Here is a 21,410-nt window from a genome sequence, read left to right as displayed (position 1 = left end):
TGTGCGTATACTTTTAATTTATCATTTTCACAACCTTAAGTATCTTTCTAGCATCTGCATTGGTCATTCTTCTCCTATTTTGGCCTAACTCACCTTCTTAGTCCTAAATCCCAAAAGCAAAGAACATGTTTGTCTTAATTCACGGGATTTTGGTATGTAGAAAAGGTTACAAAACTAATAAAATTCAAAGCAGGCTATTAAATACAGAGCAGTAATGAAAATACGGAACATACAAAATTCAGTGAGAACTCTCTCTCACGTATACACAAAGAAGAAACCAAATCTGCACACCATTTTCATGAAACGCGATTTTTGGAGAAAGAAGAACCAAAAAAATGGACAGGAATTCATGCTAAAAGACAATGCAACCAGAAAGAATATGTTTGTCAAGCACTTTTCTCAGCCTACCGGCAAAGAAAAGATCGTCAGCTGATTCTCACTCTCTGTATTTCATTTTAATTTGTACTAAATCCCCATGGTACAAACTCACAGATGCATTGCATATAAACCAACAATGGTGAGGAGGAAATAAACCCACAAAGGCTTCCATAGAAGGAAAAAATGCTCCTAATGATTGTATCTCACGTTACTCGCGTCTTTTCTCTGCTTGAACATCTTCTTTAGCATCTCATTTCTGCTTAGCAGCTCTAGCACATCTTAACCCAAGACAGCCATCACTGACCAACAGAAACATTAGCCAGCCGAATTTGAAAGAACGAGAACTTGGCACCGATAGTTTCTCAGTCACCAGCAATAATGAAGCGCTTTTTGCACAGCAGAAAAATGCCAGTGTACCATGTGTGCTGCACCAATATCAGCTTTCTTGGTAGGCAAGAAGCAAGAGAGCTGTCCCAATTTAGCGGTTTTATCCCTGAGTAACTGCTATTGACATATCCAAAGACCCAGCTGTAACAAAGGCGTTTGAGAGTTTTTTTACTTATTTTTTTGTCCAACCTCTCCTTAAACAATTGTTACCTTCAGACGCAGAAAACCACCCCTGGTCTGGAGGAAATATGTTTTGCACTTAAAAGCAGAAGAATGGAAATGCACTATACACAGAAGAATGGAAAATCGTGCTTAACCATAAGCAATAAGGATTGTATCACACTGTGTATGAATGACACGTGTGTTCCACCAGCAATCTGTTAGCGGCATTTCCAAGCTAAGAAGTGCTTAATTTTGCTAATTTAATGTTGATGTGTACAGTTAACTGTAGGTCCTGCAGGTTCTGAAGGTCACTGTTGGCCACATTCCGTTGTACTCAGGCTATGTAACATCCATGGGTTTTTAGTCTCCTCCACAAGGCTTTTATGTAAGAAAACTCTTCAGACATTTTAGATTACTTAGATTGGAAATTATTCCTGGTTTGACTGTAGGACCTATTTCTCTAAAGGCTCTTGATTTCTGAAACCATGTGCAAACATATTATAAGAGATGGGCACAGCCATCTGGGAAGGTGTAAAGAGACGAATGACCTGGATAGAGGCCATAAAACAAATCATTAGAAGAATCCACAAAGGTAGGCGAAGAGCCCACATTTTTTACTAAAATCCTTCTAGATTAGGAAATGTGACATTAGCCCATATAGTCTATCAATCAATCTTTCTTATCGGTTTTTACAGGACCCAAAATCCCTTTTCACTGACACCTTTTTCTGTTGGTGATATCAGTGTTTCTTTAAAATTGTGACTTTAGAATTTTTCTCTTTGTAAAAATAGCAGAAACTTTAGAGATGTCTAAAGTTAGCAATGTCTCACTTTCTCTGGCTCCCTGAAAACATGGGTCCGGCTTACAGCAGTCAGAGATGTATGGTTTCCGCCCCTCCTCACTGACAACGGTGTAAGACAAAAAACTGAGAAGTATTTCAGCTGGCAAAGACAAGTCACTTCTGCTATATGGGTTTAATTCATGAACTGATAAAAGCGTTTCTTTGCCAATACATGCTGTGCTTAAAATAAGGATCATTATTGATATAGATATCCTGGCATAACTATATTAGCAAACACTTTCTGCTGCAGAACAAGACCAAAAATGTATCTTCTTCACTAGACGTGTTTTCTTTTTTTAAATTTTGAACTACAAAAAACTTTAAACTTGGAGCAGAAGGTTTGGAGAGAGTAAATTTCTTTAAAAGGTAACATCTGTTACTTTTGAAGCAAATTTTGTTTTCTGCTACTGTCCTGACCTAAAACTAACTACAAATACTAATATGAAAAAAGAAGCAATTTCAGACACCTTACCTGTAAAGGCCACCTCCATATTTTGTAGTTCTATGGGTCTAATCGAGTGGATTTTCCCTGTTCTCATCATGCTAAACAGGAACAGCTATGACTGATGTTACACAAAACAGAAGACTTCCCCAGTAACTGTGCATATATTTCCATATATCCATATGGCTTCGAATATACCCATAAATTCTGTCCTATACAGAAACAAGAGGCAGACAAAGAAATAAATTTGGAAGCCAGTTTCAGTTGAGTCCAACTGACATGACGTGGGAGCCAGCAATTCCTCTTAAGTTCAATCTTCCATCTTAGCAAAAGAAAGATTTGGTAATGACTTTGAAAACTCTTACATGAGTCATTTGCTAAGAATACTAAAGGATGGAATTAATTTTCCTCTGAATTAAAAATCCTAGTTTGGGTTTTTTTTTTTTTATTCCAGGAAAGAAGTACCTAAAATCACAGCAAGTCTGTTGCTTTATGATTTTTGCCTATTTTAGCATCTGAGAAATGATAATTTCAAGGTAGTAAATGCCCTTTCTTTTCTGCATAAAGAATTGCCATTATTTGGTCTATGAGTGAAACAGATATTTGGTAACATTATTCTAAAAGAAGCTGGAGAAAATAATAAGAGTTCAAGAATAAGGAAAACATCTATTGAAATTCTATACAATCATATCTGGAGAAAATACTGGGAAGAAATTATTAGCCTGCATTGATTTAATGCTCCTTCTTTTAAAAACCTTAACAGTTCCTTGGGAGACTATTACAGCCAGATTTATCTGAACTTTGTCTCATTCTGTGGTGCTCTCATCACCTTCTTGAGGAACAGTTTACTGCAGAAATAAAATATTCACATTTCCTTCATTTTAAATCTAAGGGAAAAAATAATCAGAACTCAATTGGGTACTGAACTTCTTGGAAAAAAAATTGGAAAACAGCAGATGAAATAAGGGGAACATTTTGTGATCTGATATACTGTGAAGAATTTTCACAAAATTTATTGTTCAATGGTAAGGACAAGACTATGGATTTCAGTACAGGTCAATGAATCAAATATATGCTTCTTGGTTTTCTCAGGCTCTGTGAGAATGTAACAAGTATGTGATACTTAATTTGAAAGAGCACAAGAGTTACTTTATACAGAAAAAACCCTGAAAACAGAGGTCACATTCTCTGAGCTGAAAGACATCGAATAAATCTAAAAAGGATAATTGTAACAAATAACTCAAATTTCACTCTTTGTTTACTTATTATCAGAAGCTTTTATGAAAAGTCTTGGCATTCTCTTGCTCAAAGATCCCTATTCCAGTAGCGTTTCTTCTACCTGACTTTAGAAGCGACAACTCACACTAGGATGATATTGGGGGTAAGTTATTTAATGATGGCAGTTCAGAAGAACCAGACTGATTAAGTGGGTTCAGTCCAGGTTTAGGTAATTAAAGCTTGTACAGCTGAATGACTTGGAAGGGCTGGAGCAGCTTTATCTTGATCATTCAACAGGAGAAACTCTTCTGACAACCATTTAGGCTCAGTGCCATGTAAATATTCTGCCATAAGTAATTCAATCCACTTAGCTTCCTTGCAGCAATCTATGGCCTCTTCAAAAGACTACTACTACTATTTGCTTCTGAGGATGGCAAGATGCATCTGATCTGTCTGTTTTACTGTTTTGCAGATCATTTCGTACTCCCCAAATTCTTAAGTACATAATTACGTTTGAAATAATTAGAATCACAGTTATAAAAAAAAAAAAGGGGGGAAAAGAAAAAAAAGGGGGGGGGATCCCTGTAGCAAGTGTGCTGGAAAATTTGAAAATTTGAGTTTGGGAATCCACTGTATGTGGCACTCTGAACGCTTAGACCTGACCCACGGAAGTTCAGCAGTAAAAATCTCACTGAGTTCAAGGAGTTCAAGAATGTGGAGAGGGAATCCGTAGTATTAGTGTATTTTAAAATGGGCAATACAGACAGAGGTTAAAAGAAGGATCCAGGCACCGAAAAGACGAAAGACTAAGCGGTATGGGGGTGAAAAGTCAAGAGTAAGGATTCATTTTATCTCGGTCTTCTTTAATGCAAGAGGAATAAAAAGAAATTTTATTTGACAGAGTGCATATGGAGCAAAGAAGATCCATGTTCTTCCCAGCTCTGGTGCTTCTTACTCTATCTTTTATTTCAGCTCTCATGATGGAGCCTATAAACATAGCTTGCTGAAGAATAAAACTTAACATGAAACAGAAATTTCAAGTACAACACCACCATGATCTTTCCCTTTGCCCATATTTAAGCATATTAATCCATTCTCAAAAGCATTGTCACCTTCCACATAAACACGTGCTAAGATTCCTTTGATATCCAAGAATATGTAAAGTTGCTTATCATCCCCTGTCACAATGCTATACCCTGCCCAAAATTCACCGATGGCACTGCAGAAAAGAGAAACCAAGCAAGTGATGTCGGTAATACCCCTGCGTTAGTCATATTTGGTGTCAAGGGTCCCTTTTCCACAAGCACTTAGAAATCATAGTTTCACAGATAAATGCTTTGGAAATTTCTCGAAGGAGCACTGATGCATGTCCTGTACTCAGTGACATAAAGCAAAGCTGAGAGATAATTATCCTGTGAGCACGGAGTCAGTGCAGTGTAAAAAAGGTGCCAAAAATTCCAATGCTGTCATTAACTGCTGCTGGCTGCTTGTCATCTGAGAGTGGAGGACAGCCCATCAGCCTGTACTGGTAGATGAGGAGATGAGAACATACCTGTACACAGCAGGATATTTATAAAATCTAATCATGCAGGAAAAAAAATACAGAAATTGCCTCACAAAGAGTTGTAGCACTTATTTCAGTTACATGACATTTCATTTTTCCTGTAGAGCTGGCAATGTCATATTGCTGATCTTTCCCTGATTTAAAACTAAGTTTCCAAAAACCTATTAAATACTGAATTTTTGTACAGTCCCTGAATTGAAACAGGACCAAGGAGGAAAAGAACCACTAAATCAGTGGAATATTTTGTCTATTTGAAGCTGATCTATTTCCTTTGAAAGCTGTCAACATTTTAAACTCTTTTTAAAGCATTAAAGTATTAGCACTTAAAACAAGGGGTTTCTGCTCTCGCTTCTGTGTTATCATGCAAATAAGCAAAGAAATTGCTCTATGCCTATGGTGTTGTACCACTAAATAAAAAAAGAAGAGGAGCAGCAGACGTTTTTAGCCTCTGACTCCAGCCTCCTCAGGCAGGCCACGCAGCAGTACTTTAGAGAGGTGCACCCACTGCAAAGCACACTCAGGTGTACGCAGCACGTAGGGTTCAATACATGCTAGAGTAAACTTAAGATATGCGATACAAGACCAAAAACCTATAAGTATAATGTGCCACAAGAAGAGAGCTTGAGAAATCCAAAGGTTTCATCACTGGCATAGGGCCTGGAAGAGGAACATGTTTGTTATATAGAAGCCCCAGATGATACTATAAAAAAAAATAAATAATCACATTCTATGTCACAGAAGAAGAAAAGTACACACTGAAAAACAACCACAGCGAGTCTGGTCCGCCCCTGCCTAACTCCTGCCCAAACCATAACATCTAAGGGAAAGGGGAACCATTCCCTTGCTCTCCCGCCTGGATGCCAAACTATCCTGCAGGAAGTTAGAAACAAAGTGCTGTCGGTCTTTTAATTACCGTAGTCTTAGATATTTCTCTAACTGCATTAGCTATAGCCTTTTCAAACAAAGCTAAGTTACTGAGTTGATAGTGAAACTGTATTTTGGTTTGCAGAAAAAAGTGTTCCTCTTTATTTGTGGCACCACAGTATTTACGATAAATACCTTAATCTGATATTTCAACTGATTAATGTACATTTTATTTTATTTTACTGGCTAGCCAAGTTCTGTAGCCATTTCAAGAGACAACTTCCTAAACTTCTAAAACATTTTGACTTTATCTGATTTCTCTTTCATCTCTTGTATTCAGTTGTAAAACACATTTTTCTTATTCATAGAGAGTGCCACAAACACAGATTTCAGCTGAAGTCTGATCTACATGACAGCTGCTGAAGCCACGGACAAGAAAAACTATATATCAAATTGAACGAAGCAGGATATAAACGATAGTACCTTCCACAGGAGGTGCATCGCTGAACATCACATCTGCGGAGCTGGTTAAGATATATTGCTTTGACTATTGTATTTTATTCTCGTGGCAGTGGCAGATTGAGAGTACTTCTGCTGAGACTTCAGCAGGTCTTACTCTCCTAGAAAGCTGGCGGCAGCAGGACTAAGGCAACTCCAAGTGCCGCTGCAGAAAGTGGAATTTCCCACACCGAACTGGGTGGTTTAACTCATCTGTGTGGGATGTAAACATAGAGCTTCACCTGGTTCAATCCACCTCCGGGTGCAATTCCCCGGAGAGGACACATCCTCAGATGGCACGAACTGGCATCGCACCTAACGCTTCTTTATTTCCACCTTTCCCCTTTCCTTCCCAGGCTTTCGGGAACATCCATTCTCACCTAGGCAGGCAGACAGGCTCCCCCCAGATGGCCAGCGGAGCTCAAACAAAGGAGAGCTTTGGTGACATTTCCAGCTGGCATTCTTACAGCTGATGCTTAATAGACAGCAAGATGTCCTGATGCTCGGAAACCTCAGAGTCCAAACCCAGGTGCAGCTCAAGCGAGGTTTCAATGTGACAAGAATATTCTGCAAAGCTCACAAAATCAGTTTGGGGTTCATACAGCTCTTACACACCAGGTACAGAAAGGAAAAATTAAAAACTGTAGCCCATTCCCATGCCCGCTATGCTCCAGCACATACAATTGGAAGGGTTCCGCTACAGGAATATGAATATTGAGCATATACATCATTTACCTCTGGGAATATGACCACCATTACTACATTACTCGCCCTGGGTACGTGCCTCTCTCTATAAACCTTCCCCTCTTGATAGTTCCTTGCAGATTTTCAAACAATATTCAATGGATGTGGGGAAATTGTAGGAAAACAGGGAAGGAAGAAAAAAAAGATGGAAGGCAGGCAAAACAGTCCTTGGCAGAGGAGCCGGAGAGCAGAACGAGATGGCATTTCCGAGGACTGTGCAGCACATGCAGTAACTTGTGGGAAAAGCTGGGGAAAAAAGAAGTGGCCCGTGTTACAGCTCCATAATCACTTTAATAGGCCCTTTTATTGGTGAGTTCCGTTGCAAAACGGGTCTCCCCTTCCCTTGGGTTTTCTCTCGCTCTCAAAGGTTAACCAGCTTTACGTTTGTCTTTTGCACTCTCTCAACCTACTGAGAGTTATCTAAGTATTAATTTTATAACTTTAGTAATGCAAACTTAGAGTGTCACCCTCATTTTAATGTATGCAGCTGTTGCATCTACATTGACATAACACCGTTCAGAAGCATTTTGGCACACGTTGGATGATAACAGTTGCTATATAAACCAAAGTTTCACTCCAATTTCATACAGAGATTGAAATATTCACAAATGTCAGATTTGTGTCTGCTCCCATACTTATATAACTTGAAAATACAAGTCATCACGCATGTAATACACCCACACACCCTTTTCTTAGCATGGACTAAAATACAATTCAAATACAATGCTCTGTGACGGTTTTAAACTCTTAACATCAGATTCGGGATTTAATTATGTATTAATAAAACTATTTGTATGAATGTTTCAGTAAAGGTCTGAAACACCTGTCAACAGCTAAATATATTCTGCCCTTCTGTTAAGAGGTTCTACAGAGATTTTCTTTGATCAAAGGCAGATAAATCTTGTACTACCTGAGTTTCTGTACATGATAGAACACAAAATGTATTTATTTGTACCGTTGCACTATAAGATAATATGACATAACAAAAATAAATGCATATTCCTACATTTTAGCCTGAATACCCTTACTTGGGTAGTAAAAGGGAAAAAGGGAGGTATCTGACTGATGCTACATATAAAACTCAGTAGTTCAAAGATCTAAATGATAAATCTTATGCTATGGTAGCTCTGTGACACTCTGTAGAGGACCCATGTATCTCATCCAATAGACACATTACATTCCTCATTTAGATAATATTTTTAGCTGCTAGAAATGTTTTCAAAATCCTCTATTTTTTCTCTATTTACTAAAAGGTAATAATCTTCTATCAAAAACATCTTGTTTAGCACTTTCATTTACACAAAGCAAAGGTTGGCCTTAGCAGGCAACAATCAATGATGGAGGTTTGCATTCACAGCATCTTAATTTCTTAATTGCTTTTTATTCCCTAACTTAGTTTTGAAAATTTTCATGGAATAGCCTCTATATAGAAACGGTCACGAAACAAACAAAAATGTACCTTTCCATTCAATCTGTGAGTGTTTACCTCCAGTATGCAGCAACAGGACACACTGCAGTGGGTTTATAGCAGCTTTCTCCTGAAATCAGGAAACATGGTCCATTTTCAAGTGCTTTCCCTTTGCACTTCTCATCTTTCAGTATGACATTTTATCCACTTATTTATTTTTATAAGGACACTTCTCCCTAAATAAATGTTCTATGGAACTCAAAGGCTTGTGTAATTGAATTAACAGGTTTATAGAATATAAGTTATAGCCAAAATTGCAAAGGTGGGGGTGGGGAAAGAAGGAATATTTCAGCAAGATGCAGCCTATTATGTAAATTTGTCACCACATGCCATACATAATGAATAAACCTTGTGCTCTTAACACTTTGATTATAGACTATACAGACAATGCAAATTAAAATTCCTGCTGCTCTATAAACGCAATGAGAGGAAATTATGTAAATTTTAACACATTAGATTGATTTGGTTGAAATGAAACCTGTTCCACTTGATGTTTTAGGGGAAGAGCCACAATTACAATGATTGAGAAAGTGCAGTGTTAATGAAGTGTGTTATTGCTAATCAATTCCTCCTCCTCTGGTAATGGCACAGGCATGTGCACTGTCACTACATCACTCACTGGCAAATCTAACCGCAACCACTCACACCACCACAGAGTTTCTATGGCAGAAATTAAGGATTCCATAATCTCGTGTAGATGGTCCTGCTTAACGTCAGAGATTTCACAGGAAAACTATAGACCTTCAGGAAGGGTGCGTGTTCCCTTATATATACACACACAACATGCATGTGTGCTTGTGTATATATATATTTATATGTACACACGTAAAACTTCTTGGCAATACCGCCTGGCTGACTATAATGCTGCTGCCTTGAATGCTACTGTAGATTGAGTGTGATACCAACCACGTAACTTCACCTTGAGCGAAATAATCACCTTTCTACTGGCTGATCTCTTGGAAAATATAGAATGAGATTATCACATGGTAATAATTTGAACACGCTTAGTTAATTGAACTGAAAAGCAAGGTCTTTCAAGCTTAAAAGGAAGTTTTCTGTGCAAATTGAAGAAACTGAAAAATCAGACTCAGTGGTTTCAAAAGTTTGACACAAACAATGTTTTCTTCCAATAACAGAGTTACCTGGGAACTCTGGAAGGAATCAGGCACATCTTTACAACTGAGTATAGTTGATTTCATTCCATAACCTTATTGCAAGGAACCATAGCGCACACAGCTGATGGAGCTGTGTCACAGTTAGCTGATCCGTGAAGCAGGTTAGACCTTCTGCACACAAAGCAGAGGAGCATCTCTCCAAGCATCACATCACCATTTTAAACAAAATACTTTGCAGAGCTCCTCACCAGCATGGCAATGAATTGCAGAATACTGCACTGTTCCCTTGTCCTAATTATTTATTGTGTTCTATGGGATAGTTAATTAGATTATCTATCATAATTTTGCATCTCGCAGTCCTTTTGTTCTATAAAAATTTCAATTGCAAAAGGATCTGCAGTATTAGAAATTTGTGGCACTTGTTATTTCACAGGTAAATATGAGAAGGTGGGAGGAGCCAACTCGTTTTATTTTCTTTCTATTTATATAACTTCTATATGATTCTCGGAAACCTTTGTCACCACATGTAGTGACTGCATTTGTTTCCTGTCTCTACTGACTTATCTCCCACTAATTTATTTCTGTTCCTGCTAAGATACAAGGAAGTGCTCTACACAGAGGCATCTCATTGGCTTCAAGAGCAGTTTGACACACGGGATCGTTGCAGGTTGTGAATAGAACACATACAGAATCAGGACAACGCAGGCAATGAGAGAGCTTTTATGCAGGAATGACACAGCAGATAAACATACAACACATACACTAAGACTGGCACTTACCATAAGAAATTTTAGTACATTATATTTGGTCCGTGAACATGGAAAAAAGCGGGGTCAGGCCCCAGCTGTTAAAGGAAATCTGGCAGACCAAAAGAAAATGCAAAAATAAAAATAAAAGGGAAAGACACAAAGGAATTAATCTTTCCTAGAAATAAAATGACATTTATTTTCTGCACGCTGAGAATCCAGTGTTGTATCAGCATGCAAAACTCTGCAATGTTTAGGGTTTTAAAAACGCCGACCAATTTTTGCTTCGTTAATCCTGAACTAGCGTGACTGCCACCAGTGGTGAGAAGCACAGGGAGCGCCTGGGACGGAGCACTGTCCTTCAGACCATGGGCTTCTGCCACCACCCTGCATTTCTTCTGACTTTTGGCTGGGTCTGCTGGACAAATCAGCTCTAGAACTCTCCTCCGCATTAGGGTGCACAGTCTACATTACACTGCGCTAATTAGAATCTCAAAGCACAATGTGGTCAAAGAGCCACTTGGAACTTGGCAAACAGAGATTTGCAAAACAGAACATGAAAAAATCACATCAGATCAGGAAACAGGAAAAACAACGTCGAGTAAGTGAACAGGAGCAGGAGCTAAGCATTTCAGTTTGCAAGATTTGGTACAGATGTTCAGTTATATAAAATAAACACAAAGAATCACAGTGGTAAATATCTCACCCCACAGGAAGGAATCAGCTTCATTTCCAGCTCACAAAGATCCTAGAAAACCGAATCTCTCCATGCTACCTTTTGCTTGAATTCTTTGACTTCTGCCTGCTTTGTTTATAGGAAAAAGCTCTCTTTGATGTTGGAATATTAGAAGGAGTGAAACAATAAATTTCCCATATTCTAATACCCAGACATCCTGAGCTTGTTCAAGGACCCCTTGATTCATGAAGGCAAATAATTAAATTACCTGAGCTTTGATCAAGGAGTTGCTGCAGTCCCTTTTTGATGTAGAATGTGGCTGTTTGAAGCTCCAGGCAGATAACTAGCCCATATGTTTTTAACCCTTTTGCCACTAGTAGCGGATTTTATGCAATGCTCCAGCACTGCAAAGTGCGCACCACAATATCTTTTGGGGATGCTGCTCCACCAGGAGTACAGCAGGTCCAACAGAATCCTTATATCACAGACTCGATGGGATGTTTATGGAAAGGCTGAAACTCCCCCTTCCTAAACAAACTGAACTTATTTTTCAGTCAAGTTAGCTTGCCTTGGTATCATGCTTTGGAAGCGGGTCTTTAGATGGCACGTCATCAAGACACATAAAAATACTTCTGAGAAGCAAGAAGGTTTGCTTTTGCAATACAAGAGTTTTCATCGCATTCCATGCTTTCCAACTATTTCCACCAAAAGAAACTTGAGCGGACACACACTCATCTAGTCAGGTGAAAGAACACTCTTAAAATAGGAAAAACAAATAGATAGGTTTAAGCCTTTCATTCTTCCCTCTCCTCAAACGCAAGCACCTGGATGTAGTCCTCTGTGCCATTAACAAGTCAAAGCCCTAGCCACGCTGCCCGAAAATGGAACAGAAACTGGAAGTCGATACAGATGCTGTCCTATCAGCTGGTTTGCAATTTTGAATACGATTACTGAAAGAATTCCTCTCCATAAATGGGGAATTATGCTCCTCTTCATTCATTCTAGGATTCTTTAGGGAAATGAGGAGGTTACTAAAAGGGCATAATTAGAAGGCATAATTAATGTAAAGGGATCTCTTACTCAGTTCCCTGTACAGCTTCGACAACTTAGCCATATATGTATGTGTATATATACACCCCTAAATTTTAGCAACACTTCCGTGGATTATGGAAATGACCTCACCAGACTGCTGAGAAGTGGGAAAACAAGTTTCGCAACAGGACTTTTTCTGGTATCATTCATGGTAGAAAGGCATCTGTCCTTCAAGGCACAGCTGCGGAAAGGATTTGTGTCATTCAGCCTGACATCTCAATTCGTGAGGATACAGGCTTAAGAAAGCATAATGAATATGCCTGGCTTACTATAGATAAGAGACAAATTATTTTGGGGCATGAGGATGTGGAGAGAAATTCATGTCTTTACATTTAAAATACTTGACACCTTATTAAAAACTTGGTATGTTTCTAATTGGTTGGAAAATAAAACTCGGGGCCTTTTATAAAGCCCAAAGAGGAAATGCGCATAATCAATTGGGAAAAATAAGAAAGGAAGTTAAGGTGTATACAATTTTATGTTTTTTCCGTTAAGTCACAGGGGTTGCATATATAACTAACACGTGAAACAGGAAACCGTCATATCTGAGTGACTCAAAATACTCCTTGTAACATTACTAAAAAGCGCGAAAGGAGGAGCTGCCAATCTCAAATTCAAGCAGCAATTAGCATTCATTAACTCAAAGGAATAAACTGCCCAAGGCATTTATGGGTTAAATATGGTCTACTTTTAAGCACATGGAAACAGTTAAAACACAAGCTTTTCTGCAGTTTATTTTGAATGATTTCATTTCTAGTAAAAATGGATTTAATTTCCAGATGGGCTATACCCCTAGGCAAAAACATTCTTCTCTCCTCCAGTACGCAAAATGATTTAATACCAACAGAAAAGTCTTTTATACACATTATTAATATCATTTACATTACTTTCTTTTCTTTGCAAATCTTTTGCAAAATATAAATAAAAGTTAAAAGTCCCATTTTTCAGTAGCTCTCACATTATGTGCGGCTTCCAAGAAATGACTTGCTAGTCACTCATTTCTGAAGGGAAATATCCTAACAGGACTGAACAGCTTTGAGAACAAAACAGAGATTTGCACCCAGTTCATCAGTAATCTGGTACATGTAGACAATCTGGCCCAAGTCTGCTGCAGAGGATGGCCTACAGAATCTTACGAAGGCAGTAATTACAGCTAGCATACTTTCTGACCTCTAGCTCATCAGAAAAAAAGCCAAGGTCACGACAGCGAGCAACTGTCAAATCTTGGTAAGTATCAGAGCTGGCACTTTCTCTATAGACTTGGTTGTTTCGGCCAAACTAATTTCTTGTTCAATTTGATTGGATAATTAAACAAATATTAATGCAATTTCTTACATATGACGGCGTGTCTACTAGTGTTCCTGTAAAAGCTGGCTTAGCCCTGAAATGCACATCTCCATGTAAATTCTGTTTAAAAACATGAGTTAACATAACTACCAAAACTACTTAAAATTTCCGTATCAAGGATATTGTTCAATATCACCAATGTCAACTGAATAACCCCATGAGCTCCAATACAGTTTCTCTGGTTTACATCCGGTTGACCAGACAAAATTTTACCTAGTAAAGTGTAAACATCAGATAAATAGTTTAAACTTGTCTGCTCATAGAAGTCATTAAAAAAAGTCTGCTACCAACAAAAGCAAAATTCTGAGCTTATATTAAATAAGGTGGACGTTTCCCTAGCCTTCTAACCATACAAATACACACTGAAGGTCACAATAAGGTGGCATTCAATGTCAACTCAATGCCATTCAAAAAAAAATTATGACTTTTGTAATTTGACTTTTGACTTTCATCATGTGTTTTGACTGCTCCTTTAAAACCCAGGCCAGCTGCCACTTTCTAATTGGTGGTGCTACAGAATCACAGCACATCACTGCAGCATGGAGGAAATCTTTGTGTTTCCTTTTCCAATGGAGTTTATCGTGTTCTAGTCATGTATGACACCTGCATATTGTATATAAACGGTCTAGGGAGGCAGTAAGGCTGACTCCCATTTCCCTTTTCAGGAGATCACTTATTTCTCAGATCACACCAATGTCACCTTATTTAATTGTGAAGGTTTTTTTGTTATGAAGTCATTGAACATACTAAGAATTAGTTTTTCTCACATCTAGCTGCTGCCAGTAGTTTGACATATACCTAGCCAAATAGAAACCAGGCCACAAAGCAAGTAAGACTTCTGCTTATGGATCCAAAAAACTAAGTAACGTGTGCAGAAGGGAACAGAACATTATTAACTACAAGATTGTAGCGAGGGGTATGACTGCACTGCAGCCTAGGAATGGGAAGCCCTTGTTTAATTCAGGTAGAAGTAATAGCCAAAGAAGAAGACAAGTGTTGGATTACCCTGACCCAGAGAAGAATGTCTCCACGCTTGAGGATAAGTGGCGACGGTTGAGTAAAGCAGAACACAAAAATAAAAAGGAAGGCTAGAAGAGTCCACTATACCTGATAAAATGGAGGTCATGGGAGGGCAGAGCAAAGTTTGCATCCAAAAATGTGAAACTTTGAAAATGAAAAGTTCACTGCATCTTCTGCTGTAGAGGGGGAGCAGAAGCTAATAAAGCAAGGCACAGGAAACATCATAAGCAAGTTCAATGAACTCAAGATGGTGATGCAAGAACCTGAGAATCAAGAACTACACCTAGGAGCACAGACTCTATCTTACCAAGGCCGTATAGACAGTAACTTTAAATGTTGTACATTTTATTTCAACCTGGATCATGCAGATACCCAAATTAGCTCTTAAGTCTCCAAATCAACTTCATTTGTAACCAGTGGACTGTGGACTTCAGTACAGGACTGGGAGTCATCGAAGAAGAGATCAACTTAAACAAGCCTCACTACAAGGGTATAGCCAAAGACTGCACCATAGAAAACCACATATTAGAGATCTCTAAGAGGATTAAGTTTAGTACTTGAAACATGACTACATACTCATAGTTCATGAACATAATTTTTTTTCATATAAGCATTGCAAAATTCACAATTTTCAGGACAGAAAGAACTACGATGACCATCCTAAGTCTGACCTACAGTCACTTGTGCTGCTACCTAATTAGCCCTTTTGTATGTAAATGATAAATTGTTTGTATGTAAATGCCAATGCCTGCTATGTTTTCTTCTTGCTTTAGAAAAAGAAATGCTATGTAAATTGCCACCATGCTAAAAAGAATTGAAATGCATACTAATCAGCCGTATTCTCTGAGCTATACCAGCTAGAACTGGAACGGTAACAAATAAAAAGGCAACAATCAGTGGTGGACAAAGTTTTCTCTTTGAATCAGAGCCCCAAGTAAAATTATTATTCAACTGCTTTTCAAAATTCTGGAACCTCGTATGTCTGGAGAAATTGGGTTTGAAACTGTGAATGAACAGTAACTTCCACTAATGTGAAATACTGAAGATCTTCACCGCAATTTCAATTGCAAGAAAAATATGCTGAAAGAGAATGGAAAGGAGACGTTATCTTTAAAAATATCTCTTCACTGTGTGCATTGGATAAATGTTTGAGTGATTCTTCAGTTACATCAGGTTGGTAATCTCTGTGGTTAAATAATGATGGTTACATGCAATACGAAGCTGGAGGTTTTGATCACTGCGCTGTACATACGGAATTTACCTGGCACCGCTCAACTGTTTTAATCTTGGTCATTCCTCAGAAAAAGCTTACAATCATTTCTGTCCTGACCAGAAAGTACCCTGGAATGAAGAAAAGCACTAAAACCTTGTCTTGAATGGTGATCTGAAACTTAGAAATACCTAGAAAAACCTAACTACATCAAGAGGTGGTCAAGTCTGCTGAAAGGGAGCGCTGCCTGTTGGGAGGACTGTTCTGAAGAGGACACGATTTAATCCTGAAATTTCAACTGTGTCTTCTAGGGCTAATAAGACAAGATTTTTATTTTGTAAATGCTATTCGAAGTCCTGTATTTACCACAGGATTTCTCTCAGGTAAAATTAAACTATTATTGTCAAAAATTAGGTATAAAACTTTTTGAATGTCGATTTTTCTCAAACAATTTAAAGGTTGCATTTTTTACCTGTTGCTTCAATTAACATTTCCCAGTAACGCACAAAAATTAATCTTAACTATATAAATGAAAATACACATAAATGTTCATAAAGTGCACATAAGATGCAGGCAGGTACAGAATGTTATATGACTCTTAAAATGGTCTGAGAATCGTCGCCTGGGGTCTGGAATAGTCACAAGTATTCTGCTCTGGTAATGAAAATACTTTTATTTTTGGTTCAAATGCCAGCCAACTTTGCACAAACTCTATTTCTTTTGTTTGCCTTACACTGTCTACATACAAAAAAAAAATATAAAAAAATTAGTTGATAAAAGATGAAAGGAGTAACGCAGTTATTCACTCAGCAGACAAGATCTTTGAGATAATTACTTTAAATCAAGAAGGGACAGACCATTTAAATTTATGACTTAATGCCGACACATGCATGTATTAATAAAACAGTTAGCATTAATGGAAATAGGGTTTAGTCTCCTGATTCAAATAGAGCTATCATTTCTGGTTTATACTGAACTAATGACTTGTCCTTGGCAGAATGATATGTATGCATGTATTTAACTATTTAACTTAACCACTGAGACCAATTAATATGTTTCTGAGGTTTTATTTTATTTAAAAATATATATCAGCAGCCTCACTGGGATAAAAATTATGTTGAACCAGAGTTTCTATAGCACCAGTTTAACCTTAAATGTAATACTTTCACATGGACTATCTGGTGATGGCACTGTATAAAATGAAGAGTACCAAAACGCAGTGCAGAAGAAGCAGCTCTTCAATGGGAGCAACATCAAGTCAAGGAACTTTTTAGCTTACCAAGCTAGTGTAGACTCTGGGTGATCAGGAGCTCATGTGAAAAGAAATGGTGTCTGCAAGTGGATACACCATAAATTTAATCTCTATCCCACTTGCTAGCATGAGGACGGAAGCAAGGAAACCCCAACTAGTTGCACCGTACAGAGAAAAGGGAGCTAAACGCTCGGTGCTGTGAAGCTCAAATGTGGAAATGCTGTGAATTGTGTTTTAAAGGGTTATTGAACATAATTCCTTCTGCTCATCACTCCAGCCTTCGCCTATGGGGCCCCTGTCTCCACAGCATCCTTGGGAGTTCACCTGAACAGTGTCAGACCCTACCAACACAATTAAATGAAAGCTTAAGTGCAATTACCGTCTAGATAGGTACTTCCTACAGCTTACATTCGTGTATCAAAGTTCTGTTCAATTTTGTCTACTTTACAACACTTTATAATCCACAATTGCATTTTATGTTAGTTTATGTATAATGTGGCTGCAGTCTACCTGTTGATGAACTATTAAATCTTCATTATAATGGTGAATTATATTTGGAAACCTATTGCTGCATTGTTCACCAATCAGTCTGGAAAATCCTGGCTCCTCTTTTACATTCAGTTACTTGGTCCTTTTCTTTTAATCCATTTACATTGATTTCTACTACTCCAACTCTGCCTGCCATTGCATTACAATTAAGAATTCTGATGAACTCTTGCTGATTCAGAAGGGAGAAGGCTCTTACTCATTGCCAAACTTTGGAGAAAAAAAACCCCACACAAAACCCCCTTAGAATTTGCTTAAGCCAGCACTTTAAAATTGAAGTGCTAAATTATGGCTCATGGAGCCAGCAGAGCTCAGTGGGACTGGGATGCCTGAAAGCCACCGCACCACCCAAGCAGTTATGGAAGAAGGCCTTATGCCTTTGTCAGGCAAAATTAACCATAATGTCACCTTCCCCAAGGGCACTGCTCAGCAGCGGGGCCGGCTGCTCCAGATATTTGTCTCTGAGCTCCTGCTGGCTTGTGAGGCACTGCTAATGTCCCAGCCATGCGTAATGTTCTCTGGAGGGCCTCGAACATGACTGGCAGCTCTAACTTTTCCACCCACCTTGAGCTCATTGAAGAGCTTAAGGGATGTTCCCTGCCTTGGAGCACAGAAGATGGGCAGTCAACGGATCTCGGACTGCTCTTTGTGACATGGTGTCCTCAGCAAAGCAGTGCGCATTTTCCAGTACAGTAGTTCCTAACTCTCTGACCAAGAGTTGTTACTCTAAGATAATTCTTCATTAATATCCTAAATCCGGTGATTGACAGAAAGCTGTACAATTATTATGGCACTGTGTTGCCCATTTTTGGCATCAAAGTTGTAGACAATTTCTATTAGACACATTAGCTTCTCTGGCTGCATATCTACCCAAGTGGATATAATACAACATTATAATGTTCTGCACTCTGTTACTTATACTATATATTTTTTATACACAGGAATTTGATTGGTCTATGAATCAAATCAAGAATCTGCGCAGCCCAGCATCCCGCCTTCAGCAATACCCCAAAGTGGTTGTCTAGGGAAGCACATCAGAACAGGGCAGGTGGAATGAGAGTCCTTCAAGCCTGCAACCGTTTAAAATCTATACTGTCATCTATGTCCTTTACAATGCATTTGCAATGATAGGTTGTAACAATTTCTTTTATATGCCAAGATGCTACAGGGATACATGGAAATCATTTGGACCAACCTACTTTTCTCAGTTCTTCAGTTGTAAGCTCCACTGACCTAGATGTATATGGGTAAAATTAGAACAATTTGGCCCAATATGTCTCATTTCTATTAAGGTTGTCTTTATAAGATCTCTCAAGCGTGACAATATTTTGAAAGAAATATTTTTTGTTTCGCCATATCATTTTTTCTGTCTTTAAACCCTTTCTCTCGGCATAGCAGGAACTGACACTGCCTTTGAAAAAGGAAGAAAGAGATAGCAAACCCCTTAAAAACCACTGCCGCTGAGAGGACTGAGCCGCTTATTTTACACCTAGGCTCCAGCTGTGGCACTCTTCAGAGCATCTGAAGTTCCACGGTTCCAAAACTTCGCAGCGAGCGCCAAGGTGGGTCGTGCGACGGCGCAGGTAACGCGATCCACTGCCTGGGACGATGTTAATCCTGACAAACTGCCCGCGCATTAGCCCGGACCGCAGCGAGATTGAATCCCGTCTCCCAGAGAGGGACGGCGATGCCGGCGGTAACAAAACGGCTTTTCATCGCGCCCCGACAGCGGCGGGGCCGCGGCAGCGAAGAGCATCAGTGCCCTCTAGTGACCGACAGACCGACCGCCGCTCCCGCCGGCACCGGCAGCGGACACCGGGCCCTGCATGAGCCGGGCGTCCATCCGTCCCTGGGCTGAGCTACCGGCCCCGGGCTGAGCCACCCGGACAGCCCCGGGCTGAGCCCGCGGGCCACGGGTAGCCATCCAGCCCGGCTGAGCCACCCACCCATCCCGGGACTGAGCCACCCACCCAGCCCCGGGCTGAGCCATCCCGACAGCCCCAGGCTGAGCCACCCATCCATCCCTAGGCTGAGCCCGCTGGCCCCGGGCTGAGCCACCCATCCATCCCGGGGCTGAGCCCGCTGGCCCCGGGCTGAGCCACCCATCCATCCCGGGGCTGAGCCCGCTGGCCCCGGGCTGAGCCACCCATCCATCCCGGGGCTGAGCCCGCCGATCCCGGGCTGACACATCCATCCCGGGGCTGAGCCATCCATCCAGCCCCGGACTGATCCACCCCTCCAGCCCCGGGCTGCCGAGAGCCCGCGGCCGAGCCCGCCGGCTCCATTCGACCTGTTGAGCGAGGCAGAGCGAGAGCCAAGGCTCAGCACCGGGAGCTTCCACAAATCCCGGCTCCTGGAGCCACAGCTCTCCTCTGGGAGGATAGCCTGCAAATTTGCTACCCTTCGGTAATATTTAAATGACTTTAAAGTCCTTACTTACACAGGAAAAGGAAATGAATGGGTTTAATAATTCGGCACATAAGGGCTTGCACTTAAATGAATCAATAATTTCACAGCCTAAGAGTATCCCAGTCTTCAGTACCAAACCCCAAACACAGGACTATCTTCTCTTATAAAAGAGTTTTAGCATGTGACTATATAAGAGTATATGACTACTGTGTTGCTTAACTAGTAAAATATATATATATATGACATAAAATGACAATACTTAAGTTTATTAAAGTCCTCTTAATTCGTATGGTCAAAGTGCCTGATCCAAATCAAAAGCCATCTTTCCACTTATTTCTCTAAGGCTTTGGGTTGGCCCCAACAAAGGGACAATGAAAACTGAAGGCCATTTAAAAAAAAGGGGGGGGGGAAGGGTACAGCATAGGCAATTATACACAGATTTTTAGCTTAAAATGCTAGTAGAAAATCTCAGACACAAAAAAAGTCTAGAAAGTACATTGCTAAACTGTTTCAAATTAATTGATTCCAGATGAGACCTCTGTTTCTCCCACACTGAAGATATTTTGCTAAACATCCAGCTCACAAAATGGATTCAAAATTGGTTTAGGGGGTTCACCAACAAGAGGAGACACTAGTTTTAAGTTTGAAATTACTTTAAATTTCTATGACTTTTGAGCTAGAAATAGCTTCTATTGTGGAAATCTCAGCAATAAAACATTTGTTTCTCAAGTTGTGCTTTGTTCCGTTACAGCATTTGTAGAAAGCAAAAAATGTTAGTCTCAGTCTACTGGAACTCTCAACTTCACATATGTTTCTCACACTAAATTAAATTAAATATGTCAAATGTTGTCAGAATAGCATATTAATTGAAGCTGAAATCACATGATCTATTTTAAAGCATTTTATCAGATAAATCACAGAAATCATTCTAATCTTTGTAGTTTCCCCATACTGTTATGCAAAAGAAAAATTAATTTACCTGTCCTGTCTCTCAACTGACCATTTCCATACATATTTCCTTCTGAAACTGCTGACGATAAATCGCAATGACTTATCTCATCTCTTGACATACCCTATTGTAGCAGCATTTCTGGTAATGAAGTAATCTAGCTCCTAGTGATTTTTTTGGACAGGCAACACTTAAAATTTTAGCAAAGTTAAAGCTGATGGAGAGAAGCCTATAAATAGCATCCTCTGTCCATGCTCATTCTCTGATGCTCTGGTGCAAGGCTGAAGTGACAAAAAAAATAAAATAAAAAAGTCCTATTCCAGGGCCTAAGAACAAGAGCCTGCAGAAGAAAGATGTCTTTTAGGTAATTTTCCTAAAGAATTTCCAGTTCTTTTATTGAAGATCTTTTTCCTAGTTCTGTAACTTTATTTTGTTCTTCTCCTGCAAGAGGAAGGAGAACTGCTTTAGAAGCACAGTCGGAA

General features: G+C 39.4%; 1 protein-coding gene across 3 annotated transcripts in view; it reads right to left on the bottom strand.

Annotated features, from left to right (window-relative positions):
* Positions 1–21,410, bottom strand: part of CDH11 (cadherin 11) — an 85,396-nt gene that overhangs the window by 61,887 nt on the left and 2,099 nt on the right. Inside the window, exon 1 of one of the 3 annotated variants that reach the window (XM_063334646.1) lies at positions 11,372–11,392. The exons of the other annotated variants lie outside the window; for them this stretch is intronic. The gene's annotated coding sequence lies outside the window, so the exon portion shown is untranslated. Of the gene's footprint in view, positions 1–11,371; positions 11,393–21,410 lie in introns of those variants that run through there. 3 annotated transcript variants of the gene reach the window in all.

This window comes from Chroicocephalus ridibundus, chromosome 4 (assembly GCF_963924245.1).
Source record: "Chroicocephalus ridibundus chromosome 4, bChrRid1.1, whole genome shotgun sequence".
In the NCBI taxonomy this organism is placed as follows: Eukaryota; Metazoa; Chordata; class Aves; order Charadriiformes; family Laridae; genus Chroicocephalus; species Chroicocephalus ridibundus.
Note: the sequence above shows the minus strand (reverse complement) of the source record. Positions and strands in the feature narration are given on the sequence as shown.